General features: G+C 42.7%; 1 protein-coding gene across 6 annotated transcripts in view; it reads right to left on the reverse strand.

The window, feature by feature from the left end:
* Positions 1-17,234, reverse strand: part of LOC139274170 (ATP-binding cassette sub-family C member 9-like) — a 343,814-nt gene that overhangs the window by 325,333 nt on the left and 1,247 nt on the right. Inside the window, exon 1 of one of the 6 annotated variants that reach the window (XM_070891228.1) lies at positions 15,915-15,992. The exons of the other annotated variants lie outside the window; for them this stretch is intronic. The gene's annotated coding sequence lies outside the window, so the exon portion shown is untranslated. Of the gene's footprint in view, positions 1-15,914; positions 15,993-17,234 lie in introns of those variants that run through there. 6 annotated transcript variants of the gene reach the window in all.

Consider the following 17,234-nt stretch of genomic DNA (forward strand, 5'->3'; position numbering starts at 1 on the left):
TCGCCCCTCCCTATCTCTGTGACCTCCATCACCCTATAATCTTCCAAGATCTCTCTGCCCTCCAAGACTCTTACGCATCCCCGATTTTCATCGCTCCGGCATTGGCAGTCGTGTCTTCAGTTGCCTAGGCACAAAGTTCTGAACTTCACTCCCTAAACCTCACCTCCTCCCTACTCTCTCCCCTTCTTTGAGACACTCCTTAAAAACTACCCAATATCCCCTTATGTGGTTCGGGGTCAAATTTTGTTTGATAACACTTGGGACGTTTTACTATGTTAAAGGCACTATATTAATGCAGGTTGTTGTTGTTGTTGGCGACTACAACTTAAAGAATCCAACACTGGCCTCTAGATTTCAGAACTGTGGAAGTTTTCAGTTCCAAATACCGAAAAAATATTGGCCCGTAATTTGTGGTGGGTAATAACAATGAACGAATACCCCTTTGAAATTGACCGCCTTCAGGATTTAGCGCATGCACATCCTAATGCGGAAATCCTGAAGTTGCACTCAGTCATTCACTGCTCCAACACTGGCTGCGCTGTGCACCCCCCCACCCCACAGTGGGCAATCAGTGTCATCAGGGTAATCAGTGAAATTAACGAAAACTTCAGCTTTTCCTCGGTATTATCGCTGTTAATACTCCATTAGAAGTTAGACCCTTTTGGATTAGGTATAACTGGGATTTTAATAGCATATTGACTGCTAAACAAAGGTTATGGCCTTGAAATCTAATTTTAATTTCGTGGAGTCAAATTTATCATTTTTTTTTATTGTAATTTTTAAGAAACTTAAAAAAATTTAAAGTTTGTTTGTCTTTTCCCCATGTGAGAACTCCAATCTTTGTTTTGTGCTCTATAACATTTTTAAAAAGTTAGAACAAAGGAGTTTATTCACTTCCTGGTTCACATTCTGTGAGAATTCTGCATTGTAATTGGCTGCTTAGGCAGCTTGTTGATGTCACAGCAACTCGCGTTAGGGATTCCCCATTAACTAACACTCTCGAATAAATGTCAGAAAAGCCGAACTTCTCGCCACAGAAATCGCGAGGAACTTAGAAAATCATAATATGATTAGTCAGAGCCAACATAGTTTTATGAAAGAGAAATGAGGTTTAAGAAATGTATTAAGAGTTTTTTGCGGATGTAACTAGCAGGGTAGATAAAGGGGAACCAGTCAGTGGATGTAGTATATTTGGATTTCCAAAAGGCATTCGATAAGGTGTGATATCAAAAGGTTGCTAGACAAGATAAGGGCTCATGGAGTTGGGGGTAATAGATTAGCATGAATAGAGGGTTGGTTAACCGACAGAAAACAGAGAGTAGGGATAAACGGGTCATTTTCCAGTTGGCAGGCTGTAACTAGTGGAATGCCGCAAGGATCAGTGCTTGGGCTTCAGCTAGTTACAATCTATATTAATGACTTAGATGAAGGGACCAAGTGTAATGTATCCAAGTTTGCTTCTGATACAAAGCTAGGTGGGAAAGTAAGCTGTGAGGAGAACACACAAAGAGCCTGCAAAGGGATATAGACATTAAGTAAGTGGGCAATATGGAGTGTAATGTGGGGAAATATGAGGTTATTCATTTTAGTAGGAAGAATAGAAATACAGAATAATTCTTAAATGTTGAGAAACTATTAAATGTTGGTGTTCAGAGAGATTTAGGTATCCTCATACAGGAAACAGAGTTAGCATGCAGGTACAGCAAGCAATTAGGAAGGCAAATTGGCATGTTGGCCTTTATTGCAAGGGGGTTAGAGTACAAGAGTAAGGAAGTCTTGCTACAGTTGTACAGGGCTTTGGTGAGACCTAGAGTTCTGTGCAGGTTCGGTCACCTTATCTGAGGAAGAATATACTTGCCTTAGAGGCAGTGCAATAAAGGTTCACCAGATTGATCCCTGGGATGAGAGGGTTGTCCTATGAGGAGGGATTGAATAGATTGGTCTATACTCTCTGGAAGTTTAGAAGAATGAGAGGTGATCTTATTGAAACATGCAAGATTCTGAAGGGGATTAGCAGGGTAGATGCTGAGAGGTTGTTTCTCCTGGCTGGAAAGTCTAGAACTAGGGGGCATTATCTCAGAATATGGGTCGGCCATTTAAAACTGAGATGAGAAGGAATTTCTTCAATCAGAGGATTGTGCATTTTTGGAATTCTCTATCCCAAGGGGCTGTGGATGCCGAATTGTTGAGTATATTCAAGTCTGAGAGCGATAGATTTTTGGAATCTTGTACTCGAGGGGAATTAAGGGATATGGAGATCAGCAGGAAAGTGGAGTGGAGGTCGAAGATCAGCCATGATCTTATTGAATGTCGGAGCAGGCTCAAGGGGCTGTATGACTCCTGTTCCTAATTATTATGTTCTAAGCTTACTTCGGGGCCAGCGATGAACACCTTTGCTGACCACAAATAATGGGACATTAAGTCCTTGGGTTGATTTTAATATTGTGATCGCATACAGTAACCATTGTACTTTAGTGTGTCACATGCTCAAGTATATCTCGAAGTGTTTATATCCTGAATTAAACTACATTAGCTCAACACATTCAGAAAATAGATAATAGAGCTTGTGACCATACACAACTGCTTCCAGTTCATAGCAATGCATCCCCAGGGGACTCAATGTAGTTTTTTTCTTTCTCTTAAGGGGATCAAGGGATATGGAGATCGGGCAGGAAAGTGGAGTTGAGGTCGATGATCAGCTATGATCTTATTGAATGGTGGAGCAGGCTTGAGGGGCTGTACGGCCTACTCCTATTTCTTATGTTCTTCCCCCTTCACTTACAAACCAGCTCCTGAAATTCCACATCTTTTGTTGCATCCACCCCATCACTGTTTGTCACTAATCTCCTATTCATTACAACAGTCTCTCACTATTCTCCTTTGTGCCAAAATCAATTCTGCAACATTACTTGACTCTATAACCAGATAAAGGGACAAGAGCCAAACTGTCATAAAAAAAATGTACAAAACAAATGCCAACACAAGTTTAATATCCCTGGAGAACATAATGCCAGGATAAGACTTTTTTTTTTTAAATTGGAGGCATGGGGTGGGATGATGTTTTGGGGCAATACAGATATTTAAAATAGTTGACAGGTTTTGAAGATCAATAATTACAAATGGAAGCAAACTTCTTGTAGACAACCTATTCCAGCCTGTTGTGAACATGGAAGAGATCTCTTTGGCTATTATGCTGTTGTCAAATACAAATATGCAGCAATAGAAAAAGCTGAATGAAATCCTTTTATACAAGTAAAAATTGTTTCATTTGTGCCATATAGGCATTTAATCATTGTGGAATTGGCTCCCCTTCCCTCGCCACCGGAGGCCAAGAGGTTAAAGAAATCTCAAAAACAGAAATATTTCCCACACAAAATAAATCCTGCTGATCCCCAGTAAAGGTCATTTGAGTTACATGAAGTATCAAAGTTAATGTACTGTAAATCATTGAAATGACTGCTCACATGATATAATTGAACAAAATATAATCTTCTTTCTGAAAAGAATTTTACCCAGAGCAACCTCCCTCAAACACTGTAGGTACAAGGGCTCAAAATGAAAAACACTTGTAGATTAAAATTTCATCCCCAAAATCTTCACACTGCTGCACAATATATATTCTCTATTTCCCTTTTAAAAGCAATATATTTCAGGACAATAGCTGGAAATGTCATTTGGCTTGAGTAGTCATTCACCTCTCCCCCAATTCATTAATTTATAAAAAATAAAACTGATTTAAACTTCTTACTTCAATTCCTAGCCTGTGCTTAGCTGATCTCAACCGTGGTGACAATTGTAGTTCTACAACTGGCCGTAGTGTCCCAGGTTGGAAAGGGAAAAAACATCAGCAAGTGCTCACATGAGGGCAGCATTAGGATGTCCGATACCCTACACAGGCAAATATTCTGTCAACACTTGGAGACACGGAAAATCAGATGGATGAAGTGTCCCTGGTACTATATCTCAGCAAGAGCCAGTACCTACTAAGGAAGGATGAAGAAAATGGAGGAGGGGGTGGGAGAAAGAGAGAATTAAAGCCCTTATATCGTAATGGCTTGCTTTGTAGTCAGTGCTGCTACACTGTTCCTAAGGCTAGATAGGAGATTTAATGGTTCAGTGCTAGCTCTTGCTCTCTCCTCGTTCACACTGAGTCAATCAAGAGTGTGGGCAGGCAACCTACTCCAAGGCTTGTACCAACATCTCTATATAACTGGCTATTAGATGATGATCAAGAGCAACATGGGCTTACTTGCTCTCAGAATTATTCCTTACCTTTGGCAAAGTACCTGATCTCTGGTCCTAATCTTCCCCAATACCCAACTGATATCAGGAACTTAATAATGAGTGGGAAATGTAATGCTGAGAGGCAAGGCAGGAACTGACTATCATGGGAAAGGGTCGGGGGAAGTGGAAGTTCAGGTTTTATTTGCTCCTTCAGTTTCAATTTTTCAGCTAATTTGCGACATCTTCTCATGTTTCAGCTCACCAGGGCTCAGAAGTCATACCTACCAATTCCGTGTTGGCAGAAATCAAAGAGTGGCAAACTCCACAAGCTAAGGTGAGTGGGTAGTTCTGAGGAAATTATTTTTATATACTCCCTTAAGATGATGTCATGGTGCATGGGATCAAAAGTAAAAGCCCCTCTCTATAATTTAATCTTTGAGCGCCACACAAAAAAGTGGTTATGTGGTTTCTGTCATGGCATATCAGGGTTATAGTAAAGATCTAACATTCAGCATCCTGTATTATGACATGATTCCACATAACCCACTGACAAAAGTCTCGATTCCTGAGGCATTTTGAATAATATTGCTCCAGTCGCACTAGATGCTCTGGATTCTTCCAAAACTCAGAGCACTGCTGCATAGACGCGGCATCGTGAGTCATGCACATGCCTATTTGCTGCTGTTCTAAGTGAGCTGGAATGCTTTTTGATAGACTCGGGATTGATAGAAACATTGGGCTCAAAACTGGTCAGGAGTTGCCCCGTTTTATTTGGAGCAACTTGATTTTTCTGGAGTATCTTAAAAATCACCATTTTGCACATTCAATTTGCGCCAATATAAGTGAGTTAGTTACGATTTTTTTAGTTTAGGTTTAGTTTTTCTCAAAAGGGGGTGTACCAGCCATCTATGTCAATTTTGGCCATTTAGGCCACTTTGGCCAGCTAATAGTTACTCCAAATCTACTTAGGTCAGCGTATGTGGCCACTTGTGAAAACCCTTGCGGAGAGCTAAGAAATCAGTGCAGGTAGGTACATCGGAGACCAGCAGAACTTAATGACGACTAAAGAATGTGAATAGGATCAAACAGCTATACAGGACATCATATGACAAACTTTGCAAAGTTAATTTACTATACAATTGAAGCATTCATGGAAGCTTAAACTACAAAAATAAAAGTAAAGATAGTTGAATTAAATTGCTATAATCTCACAACTAATTTAAACAACTATTTGTTTGCAACGATTATACTGGGCCAAAACTGAGCCCATATTATCTAAATAAAGTCTACTTCAATAAATAAGATATTCTCTCAGTGTTTCTCTGTCACTTATGTTCTTCTTTCACAATAGCACCAGGTAAATAGGCTTGACAAATGGTCACCACTATTCACAAGAGACAAAACATATTTACATCATTTTTTCAAAATATCCAAATAAAATATAGAAGTCCTACCCTACCTTCATCTTCAGCCTGGGAAGCCAGCGGGCCGGCCTGTGCGGTAGGCCTGGGATGGGGCGGGACACACCAGCAGCCGGTATGATGATGATAATGGGGACCCACGCACGCACACTGAGAGGCTGGGGGCGAGGAGCTACTGCGCATGCACGCACACTCCAACGCACATGTGCAGACGTTCCGGCACTATTTTCAGCGCAGGACGCTGGCTCCTCCCCCGACCTGATTGGCCACGCTGCGCGAAGACCCGGAAGATGCCGGACAGCGGCCAAAGTGGGGAGTGATTTTTTCGCAGCACTTTGCAACGCAGAAAAGCGGTGCATCTCTGGCGAGTGCGCCGAAAAAAGGGATGGGCCAATTTTGAGTCCATAAACTCCAATCCACATAATGCAATATTAAAGATTGTATTATGGGGCTGTTTCTTAATTCCTCATACAACAGAGCTGGAGTAACTTAACTGCACTATCACAGCACCTTGATATATTTAATAGTGGTAACCTGGTGCAGTTTTATTAATGCAGCTGAAAATGGGTTTGTCACAAAAAGTAAGCATTTTTAATAAGAGCGGCAAGTCCATCACCTGGGAGTAACTTCATTTAAAATCACAGAAAATAACTTAAAAACCGATACTGAACCATTTATAATTTTGTTGATGTACACTAGTCAGTTTCTTAGTATTTATTAATATTTAAAAGCTTTTAAACTGTGCTTTATCATGCCTGTGCACCTACAAAATTAGCTTAATTTGAAGAGGCTCCTCGAATAGTCGCAATTGCCAAAACTCGCCATGCTCATTAATTTGATCTGCGGGGAGGGGCAGGACTGGCTTTCAGCGTGATGTTTTATTAAATCAACATTAAAGATCGCGGAAACTCGATTTACGCTCGATGTAACTTGCTCTTAAAATTCCTTTCTTTTATGCTGGTTTGGTCGATTTCAGGCAAATTGTGCTTGTAAAACCAACGCAAACTAGTGGAAACTCTAGGCCACAGTTTTTAAAATTAATATTAGCGATATGGGTGTCGCTAGCAAGTCCAGCAATTATTGCCTATCCCTAGTTGCCCTTGAGAAGGTGGTGGTCAGCTCCCATCTTTATAGTCCATAGTGGTCCATAGCAGACCATAGTGAAGGTACTCCCACAGTGCTATTTGGTAGGGAGTTCCAGGACTTTTACCCAGCAACGATGAAGGAATGGCGATATACGTCCTAGTCAGGATGGTTTGTGACTTGGAAGGGAACTTGAAGATAATGGTGTTCCCATGCGCCTGCTGCTTTGTCCTTCTATGAGGTAAAGATCACCAGTTTAAGAAGTGCTGCCGAAGAAGCCTTGGCGAGTTGCTGCAGTGCATCTTGTAGATGGTACACACTGCAGCCACGGTGTGCCGGTGGTGGTGGGAGTGGATGTTAAGGTGGTGGATGAGCTGTCAATCAAGTGGACTGCTTTGTCCTGGATGATGTTGAGCTTAGAGTGTTGTTGCAGATGCACTCATTCAGACAAGTAATGTGTATCCCATCACGCTCCTAAGTTGTGCCTTGTAGGTGGTGGAGAAGATGTGGGGAGTCAGATGAGCCACCCGCCGCCGAATACCCAGCCTCTAACCTGCACGAGTAGACAAAGCATTTACATGGCTGGTCCATTTAAGTTTCTTATCAATCGTGATCCCTAGAATGTTAAAGGTGAGGATTCAGTAATGGTAATGCCATTGAATGTCAAGAGGAGCTGGTTAGACTCTCTTTTGTTGGAGATGGTCATTGTCTGGCACCTGTGTGGCACAAATGTTACTTGCCACTTATCAGCCCAAGTTGAAAATCGTCCAGGCCTCGCTGCATGCGTACATGGAGGAATTGCAAATGGAATTGAACACTGTGCAATCATCAGTGAACAACCCCACTTCTGACTTTATGATCGATAATCTCTCTATGAAGCATCTGAAGAAAGTTGGGCCTAGGATGGCGCCCTGAAGAACTTCAGCGGTGATGTCCTGGGGCTGAGATGATTAGCCTCCAACAACCGCAACCACCTTCCCTTGTGCTAGTTATGACTCCAGCCATTTGTTTCCCCTAATCCCTATTAGAATCATAGAATGATATAGCACAAAAGTAGGCCAATCAACCCAGCATGCCTGTACTTTGAAAGAGCTACCAAATTACTCCCACTCTCATGCTCTTTCCCCATAGCCCTGCAAAATTCTCCTCTTCAAGTAGTTATCCAATTCCCTTTTAAAAGTTATTATTGAATCTGCTTCCACCACCCTTTCAGACAGCGCATTTCAGATTAAACAACTCGCTGCATTAAAACATTTTCTCTTATGTCTCCTCTGGTTCCTTAGCTAATTACCTTCAATCTGTGCGCCCTTCTGTCACTGCAGACAGTTTCACCTTATTTACTCTATCAAAACCAAAACCATTCCTGATTTTGAACACAACAATCAAATCTCCCTTAACCATCGCTGCTTTAAGGAGAACAACTCCAGTTTCTCTAGTCCCACCACATAACTAAAGTCCCTCATCACTGGTACAGTTCTAGTAAATCTTCTCTGTAACCTCTCCAAGGACATGACATCATTCCTAAAGTGTGTTGCCCAGAATTGGCCACAATACTCCAGCTGGGGCCGAACGAGTGTTTTAGAAAAGGTTTAGCATAACTTCTTTGCTTTTGAACTCTATGGCTCTATTTATAAAGCCAAGGTTACTGTATCTTTTTAATAGCCTTCTCAACTTGTCCTGCCACCTTCAAAGACTTGTGTACGTACACCCCCAGGTCTCTCTCTGTCTCTTACAATGCCTTCGGCTTCTTCCTTGAACAGAGGCTCAACCAGTCCCCAGCCACCACCACTGCCAAACTGAATTTGTTCTCACATTGAACAACTTCTCCTTTGACTCCAGTAACTTCCTCCAAATAAAAAGGTGTTGCTATGAGAACCCATATGGGTCCCCTAGCTTTGCCTGCCTTTTCGTGGGATATGAGGAACATTCTTTGTCTCAGTCCTACTCAGGTCCCCTCCTTCACCTCTTTTTCCAATACAATGATGACTGTATTAGTGCCATTTCCTGCTCTCGCCCCGAACTAAAAAATGTAATCAACTTTGCTTCCAATTTCCACCTTTCCCTTGCCTTTACATAGTCCATCTCTGACCCGACCCTTCCTTGACTTCTATGTCTCCATTTCTGGGGTAGGCTATCGATCAATATTAACTATAAGCCCACTGACTCCCACTGCTACCTTTAACTACAGTTCCTTCCACCCTGCTTCCTGTGAGGACTCTATCCCAGTCTCCCAGTTTCTCCATCACCATCGCATTTGTCCTGATGACGCCATACCAGTGCTTCCGATATGTCTTCCTTTTTCCTCAACCAAGGATACCCCTTCACCGTAGTTCACAGGGCCCTTGACCGTTTTTGTTCCACTTCCCACACTTCTGCTCTCACCCCTTCCCCCCCTTGCCAGAACCATGATAGGATTCCCCTTGTCCTCACCTTCCACCCTCTGCCATTTCCGCCACCTCCAGCTTCATCCCACCATCAAACACATCTATCTCTCCCCTCCCCTTTCAGCATTCCGAAGAGACCGTTCCCTCCGCAAAACCCTGGTCCACTCCTCAATCACCACTCCCCTTCCCACGGCACCTCCCCATGCAAGCGCAGGAGATGCAACATTTGCCCTTTTACCTTCCCACCGTCCAGGGCCCCAAATACTCCTTCCAGGTGAAACAGCGATGTACTTGTACTTCTCATAGTTAATATACAGTATTCGCTGCTCATGATGCAATCTCCTCTACATTGGGGAGACCAAACGCAGATTGGGTGACTGCTTTACGGAACACCTTCATTCAATCCGCAAGCGTGACCGCGAGCTTACGGTTGTCTGTCATCATTAATTCTCCTCTCCACTCCCACTCCGTTCTCGACCTCTTGCACTGTTCCAACGAAGCTCAATGTAAGCTCGTGGGACAATACCTCATCTTTTGATTAGGCACTTTACAGCCTTCTGGACTCAACATTGAGTTCAACAATTTCAGACCATAACCTTTGTCTCCATTTTTTCTGACAGCAACTGTTGATGATTCTGCTATTCCCATTTAAACCTCCTCTCGACCCATCTTTTGTTCCTTTACTTGTTCCATTACCATCTCCTTTTTCCTTGCACCATCATTCCTTTTGTCATTTAATCTCTCCTGCCTTCCATCCTGTCACAGACCTTCCCGTTTGATATTTCCTCCCCTCCCCCCTCTGCACTTGCTTAAAACCGGTTATATCTCTGATTTCTTTCCAGTTCTGACGAAAGGTCATTGACCTGAAACGTTAACTCTGTTTCTCTCTCACAGATGTGCCTGATCTGCTGAGTATTTCCAGCATTTTCTGTAATATATCCAAGTTTGCTGATGAGACAAAACTAGGTGGGAATTCAAGTTGTGAGGAGGATGCAAAGAAGCTTCAAGGGGATATCGACAAGCTAAGTGAGTGGGCAAGAACATGGCAAATAGAATATAATGTGGAAAAATAGAAAAGCAGAGTATGCTTTAAACAGTGAGAGATTGGGAAATGTTGGTGATCAGAGGGATCTGGATGTCCTTGTACACAAATCACTGAACGTTAACATGCAGATACAGCAAGAAATTAAGAAAGCAAATGGTATGTTGGTCTTTATTACAAGAGGATTTGAGTAGGAGTAAAGATGTCTTACTGCAATTATATAGGGCCCTGGTGAGACTACACCTGGAGTATTGTGTACAGTTTTGATCTCCTTACCCAAGGAAGCATGTACTTGCTATAGTGGGAGTGCAACAAAGGTTCACCAGACTGATTCCTGGGGTGGTGGGATTGTCCTATGAGGAGAGATTGAGTAGACAAGGCCTATATGTCTCATTGAAACATACAAAATTCTTAAGGGGCTTGACAGGGTAGATGCAGGGGGTTGTTTCCCCTAGCTGGGGAACCAGGGGTCACAGTCTTAGAATAAGCAGTCGGCCATTTAGGACTGAGATGAGGATAAATTTCTTCACTCACAGAGAGTTGTGAATCTTTGGGATTCTCTACCCGAGGGCTGAGGAAGCTTAATCGTTGAGTATATGCAAGATAGAGATCGATAGATTTTTGGAAATTAAGGGAATCAAGGGATATGGGGATAATGCAGGAAAATGGTCTTGAGGTAGAAGATCAGCCATGATCTTACTGAACGGTGGAACAGGCTTGAGGAGCCGAATGGCCTACTCCAGATCCTATTTATCATGTTCTTATGTTCTAAGGCTATAATGAGGTCTGGAGTTTAGTGGCCCTAGCAGAACCCATACTGAGCATTGGTGAGCAAGAGTCACTTGATAGCACTGTTGATTATTAAGAGTAGGCTAATAGGATTAATAGAACTCATTTTAAGAGTGGAAGCAAGTCTTCCTCGATTCTGAGGGACTGCCTATGATGATAATGATGATGATGAGGATGGCAATTGGCCGGATTAGATTTTTTTCTGCTTTTTGTGGGCAGGACATATCTGGAAAATTTTCCATGTTTTAGGGTAGATACCAGTGTCATAGCTGTACTGGAACAGCTTGGCTAGAGCCGTGGCTAATTCTGGAGCACAGATCTTCAGCACTGCAGCTGGGATCCATACCCTTTGCAATGTCCAGTGTGCTCAGCCATTTGTTGATATGGCTGAAGACTGGCATCTGTGACGGTAGGAACCCAGGAAGGGGCCAAGACGGATCATCACTTGGCACTTCTAGATGAAAATGATTGCGAACATTTTAGCCTTGTCTGTTGCACTCACGTGTTGGGCTCTGCCATCATTGAAGATGGGGATGTACATAGAGCTGCCTCCTCTTCCCCCCCTTTAGTTGATTAATTGTCCACCACCATTAAACCCAATGGATGTGGTTGGACAGCAGAGGTGTGACCTGATCAGTTGGTTGTGGGATCACTTAGCTCTGTCTATAGCAAGCTGTTTGCAATAAAATGGGAAGCTTCAATCAAGAATTTTTCCCCTCCTCTAATTGTTCATCCAGTTCCATCCAAAATCTCTGTTCCTGAAAAGATACAGTTCCACAAGTGCTGTGGAATTCTCCAGTATTTCACCAAAGGCCCTATTCCTCAAACTTGTCCAGACAGTGAATATCAGAGGGTTATTCAACCATGAGGGGTATTACAAGACTGACTTAATCCTCACACACATTCCAGAACAGATTGTCAGAATAGTAAAATAGTCTTGTCAGTCTTAAAATGTAAAGGCAGCTTCTGAGAATAAACAGTAGAGTAACCTTTTTGTGATGATGCTGTAGAAAGTTATCATATGCAGCCCCTCAAAATCGAGGAAGACTTGCCTTCCACTCTAAAAGTGAGTTCTCAGGTGACTGTACAGTCCAATATGGGAATTACAGTCTCTGTCACAGGTGGGACAGACAGTCATTGAAGGAAAGGATGGGTGGGGAGTCTGGTTTGCCGCACACTCCTTCCGCTGCCTGCACTTGTCGCCAAGAGCATACAGAAAACAAGACTCAAGGTGCTCAGAGCCCTCTCGAATGCTTTTTCTCCACTTAGGGCGGTCTTTGGCCAGGGACTCCCAGGTGTTGGTGGGGATGTTGCATTTTATCAAGGAGGTTTTGAGGCTGTCCTTGAAATGGTTCCTCTGCCCACCGAGGGCTCACTTGCCGTGTAGGAGTTCCGAGTAGAGCACTTGCTTTGGGAGTCTTGTGTCGGGCATGCGGACAATGTGGCCTGCTCAACGGAGCTGGTCGAGTGGTGTAGAGAGTATGCTGATAGTGATCCTACAGAAATTCTAAAGGAATGTTAAATTGTTTTACAGATATCCTCATAAGGAAAGCCAGTGCCTGAATATTGATGAGAGTTGGCAAATAATTGTCCCATAATTGTTTACATTGGCTTTAGCATCTCCAGTATAGAGAAAGAAATCAGCCATTGCTCTCAAGTAACTGATACTGGAATGTACACACATAGTACAACTTTTAGATAAATTCTTACCTGGTGTTAGCATAGGATTCCACTTGCTTTGCATGAGATTTAAAGTACAAAATTATAAACCAAACATAACATAACAATAAACTGTCAGGTTTGATAAACTATCAGGTTTGACCATGGGACAATATAACTTTACTCATTTTTCTGTAAAATGTAGTTTTCAGATTAAATTTCCGATTAAGTGGCACGTGCTACAAATATTTGCCATTTAGCTATTTCTGTCCGCAGCATATATAAATATTGACCTAAGTGAGCTACGATGGTGGTTCAGTGGATAAATACCTCATGTGGTATGATACCAAAACATTTAGAGCAAGATGATGCAGTATTTAATCTCCAATGTGTGGAGTTAGCTGATTTCAGAGGAATGATGGGGGGTACCACAGTTGACCTCACTGTCTCCAGGTCAGAGAAGGGAAAAAGTCAGAAATGGTTTCAGCTTTTGATTATTCTCCAGTAATCTGTTTTGGAATGTGTGAGAGGATTAAGTCAGTCTTGTAATGCCCCTCATGGTTGAATAACCCTCTGATATTCACTGTCTAGACACGTTTGAGGAATAGGCACTTTGGTGAAATACTGGAGAATTCCACAGCACTTGTGGAACTGTATCTTTTCAGGAACGGAGATTTTGGATGAAACTGGATGAGGGTGAAAAATTCCTGATCACAGCTTAATATTTTATTGCAAACAGAAAATTACACACTCACCCTGGCCGTTCCCTCTGGTACGGCCCTCATCTTTGCACCCTTAAGTCCAAGGGACACAGACTTGAACGGATATGGCGGACAATTGGTTTAGCTATTCACCGCCAGATCTGGCTGGACCACATAAAACATTATTGGGTCCTGCTCTCGTCTGCTAAAATTGCTCACTATTCCAGAATCATTCTGGAATGCAAAGATAAACCCTTCTATTATCCACTGCTAACCATCTTCTTAAAACCCTCTCCCCTATCTCCTCCACCCTCACCTCCAACAACAAATGTGAGAAGTTCATGGACTTCTCTTAGAGACAATCAGTTCAGCCGCCTCTGCCACTTCCCTTCCTTCTCCTAACCCACCGGACAAAACTTCCTCGAGGATCCCCCCTGCCCTATACCTGAAGTCACATCTTTCTCCAGTTTCCCTCCGATCAGCCCTCATGACCTCTCCAAGCTCATCTTGTCCATGAAAACCACTTTCTGCTCTCTCGACTCTTGACCAAACTGCTGACCACCCAACTTTCTGGCTCCCATGTTAGCTGACATTGTTAACAGTTCTCTCTCCTCAGGTACTGTTCCCCCTCCCTCAAGTCTGCCATCATCATCCCTCTCCTCAAAAATAACAACCCTTGACCCCCTCCATCCTTGCAAACTATTGCCCCATCTCCAACCTTCCTTTCCTCTCCAAAGATCTTGTCGCCTCCCAAATCCGTGCCCATCTTTTCCGCAACTCCACGTTTGAAACCCTCTAATCAGGTTTTCGCCCCTACCACGGTACCGAAACTGCTGTCATCAAAGTCACAAATGACATCCTTTGTGACTGTGACAGAGGTAAACTATCCCTCCTCGTCCTTCTTGACTTGTCTGCAGTCTTTGGCACGATTGACCACTCCATCCTTCTCCAACGCCTCTCCATCCAGCTGGATGGGACTGCACTCGTCTAGTTCCATTCTTATCTATCGAATCATAGCCAGAGAATCACCTGCAACGGCTTCTCTTCCCGCTCCCGCATCATTACCTCTGGTGTCCCCCCCCTCCTATTTCTCATCTACATGTTGCCCCTTAGCGACATCATCCAAAAACTGTTTCCACACATATGCTGATGACATCCAGCTCTACTTCACAACCACTTCTCTCAACCCCTCCACAGTCTCTAAATTGTCAGACTGCTTGTCCGACATCCAGTTCTGGATGAGCAGAAATTTTCTCCAATTGAATATTGGGAAGATCGAAGTCATTGTTTTTGGTCCCCGCCACAAACTCCGTTCCCTAGCCACAGACACCATCCCTCTCCCGAGCATCTGTCTAAGGCTGAACCACACATTTTGCAACCTTGGTGTCATATTTGACCCTGAAATGAGCTTCCGACCACATATCCGCAGCATAACTAAGACCGCCTATTTCCACCTCCGTAACATCATCCGTCAATGCCCTTGCCTCAGCTCATTTGCTGCTGAAACCCTCATCCATGACTTTGTTACCTCTAGACTTGACTATTCCAACACACTCCTGGCTGGTCTCCCACATTCTACCCTACGTAAACTTGAGGTGATCCAAAACTCGGCTGCCCAAGTCCTAGCTCGCACCAAGTCCCGCTCACTCATCACCTCTGTGCTCGCTGACCTACATTGACTCCTGGTTAAGCATCACCTCAATTTCAAAATTCTCAACCTTATTTTCAAATCATTCCATGGTCTCGCACCACCTGATCTCTGTAATCTCATTCAGCCACACAACCTCCGCACCTGCCCCCCACCCGATATATCTGCGCTCCTGTAATTCTGCCCACTTGAACATTCATGATTATAATCGCTCAACCATTGCTGGCCGTGCTTTCTGTTGTCTGGGCCCTAAGCTCTAAGGTCTGGAATTCCCTGCCTAAACCTCTCCGCCTCTCTACCTCGCGTTCCTCCTTTAAGACGCTCCTTAAAACCCACCTATTTGACCAAGCTTTTGGTCACCTGCTCTAATTTCTCCTTATATGGCTCGGTGTCAAAATTTTTGCCTTATAATACTCCTGTGAAGTGTCTTGGGATGTTTCACTATGTAAAGGTGCTTACATAAATACAAGTTGTTGTTGTTGTTCTTTCAAGTAATTCCCTTTTGAAAGCCACGATTGAATCTGCCTCCACCACCCTGTCAGGCAGTGCATTCCAGATCATAACCACTTGCTGTGTAAAAAACTTTATTCCTCATGTGGCCTTTGGACCTTTTGCCAATCACCTTAAATCTGTGTCCTCTGGTTCTCAACCCTTCCGCTAGTGGAAACAGTTTCTCTCTATCTACTCCATCTGGACTTCTCATGATTTTGAAAACCCCTATCAAGTCTCTTCTGCTTGAAGGAGAACAATCCCAGTTTCTCCAATCTATCCACATAACTGAAGTCCCTCAACCCTAGATCTACACTACTCCTTCTCTCAGTTTGCCAAAGACTTAAGAAATTGCAAGAAATAGATTGAAGAGGTGAAAGATTTAAATACAAATATTAATAGGCAGCCAAGGTAGAGTAAAAGTCCTTTTATGGCCTATAAGAAAACGGTCAACAGAAAGCTTACACTACTTACAGTAGTGCATGTATGTTGTTCTCAATATAAATAGTCTTCTCGTGTAATTTGTCGTCAATTCAACTCAGTATGACATTGGTCATTTTTCCACCAACAGAACTGTGGGAACATATTAGACAAAACAACAGCTGGACAAAGAATGCATTACAATGTAATCTAGAGATACATAAATAGCCACAGCAATTAAACCAAACCAATGTAATGAAAATGTAACTTGACTACTCAGATACACATTACCTTTAGTTATTAATAAAATCTTTCTTGTGAAAACTTGAAATCATCTTCAAAATGTTGGTGCTTTAAGGTGACGATATTTTCTAAACCAAATCCGAGCACACACAGGGTGGGAGTACAGCAAAGTAGCCAGGACGGGAAATGTAGGTTGTGTAGCACAGCAAGGCAAAACATTCCAACAGCCTATATTTTAACAGTTGTATATATACACTACAAATGCAAAACAAATGTGCATATAATTACCGCGGATGTGACATCACACTATTGAAGCGCATACAGACACCGTTTATAAATAATACAATAACATTGTTCAGGAACGTCAGTTTTTCATACCCACTCGATATATGGTCTATTCAGAAAATATTTCTTCATATCACCGCCCATGTCAATTATTTTTCACAGATTTATTAATGATTGCTATGCTTTCTCTGTGTTTCAAGAAAACTAGCATGATGACTTTGTTGCTTCTCCTAGCAGAATACGCGTAGAGATTAACCTCCATCAATTATCACTAGTCTTTGACAGTTTGCCCATGTTCCTATCTTTAGTTTGCACAATAATGACCACAAAGTACAACCAAACAGCATCCAACTATTAGTTCCAAGCTTTCTGTACACTGACTGACACCCACCTCTACCTCTTCACCGCTGCTCAGTTGTCAAGATTGTTCGTCTGACATCCAATCCTGGATGAGCCAAAAATTCCTCCAGTTAAACATTGGGAACATTTAAGCCATTGTTTGCAGCCCCACCACAATATCTGATGCTTGGCCACCAATTCCTTCTCTGTTCCCTGGCTCAGGTTGAAACAAATGGTTTGCCAACGCAGGTAGGATAAGGACAGAATTGGACTTGCCTGTGATGGCCTCCACATTTGAACTGCCTTCAAACACCCATCATTTAGGCACAAACATGTAAAATTCCCACCCGGGATAGGCACAGTAGAGCTACCAATCACCATTTAAAACAAATTTTAAAAACATGTTGAACAAAAAGCTAAATTCTATTAAAAGCCTCTTCCACTTCTGCCTCTCTTGGCTTTTGCTAAATTAATGTTTGTGTACTGCAGTCAAACAAAAGCCTTAGC

This window comes from Pristiophorus japonicus, chromosome 1, assembly GCF_044704955.1.
Source record: "Pristiophorus japonicus isolate sPriJap1 chromosome 1, sPriJap1.hap1, whole genome shotgun sequence".
NCBI lineage: Eukaryota > Metazoa > Chordata > Chondrichthyes > Pristiophoridae > Pristiophorus > Pristiophorus japonicus.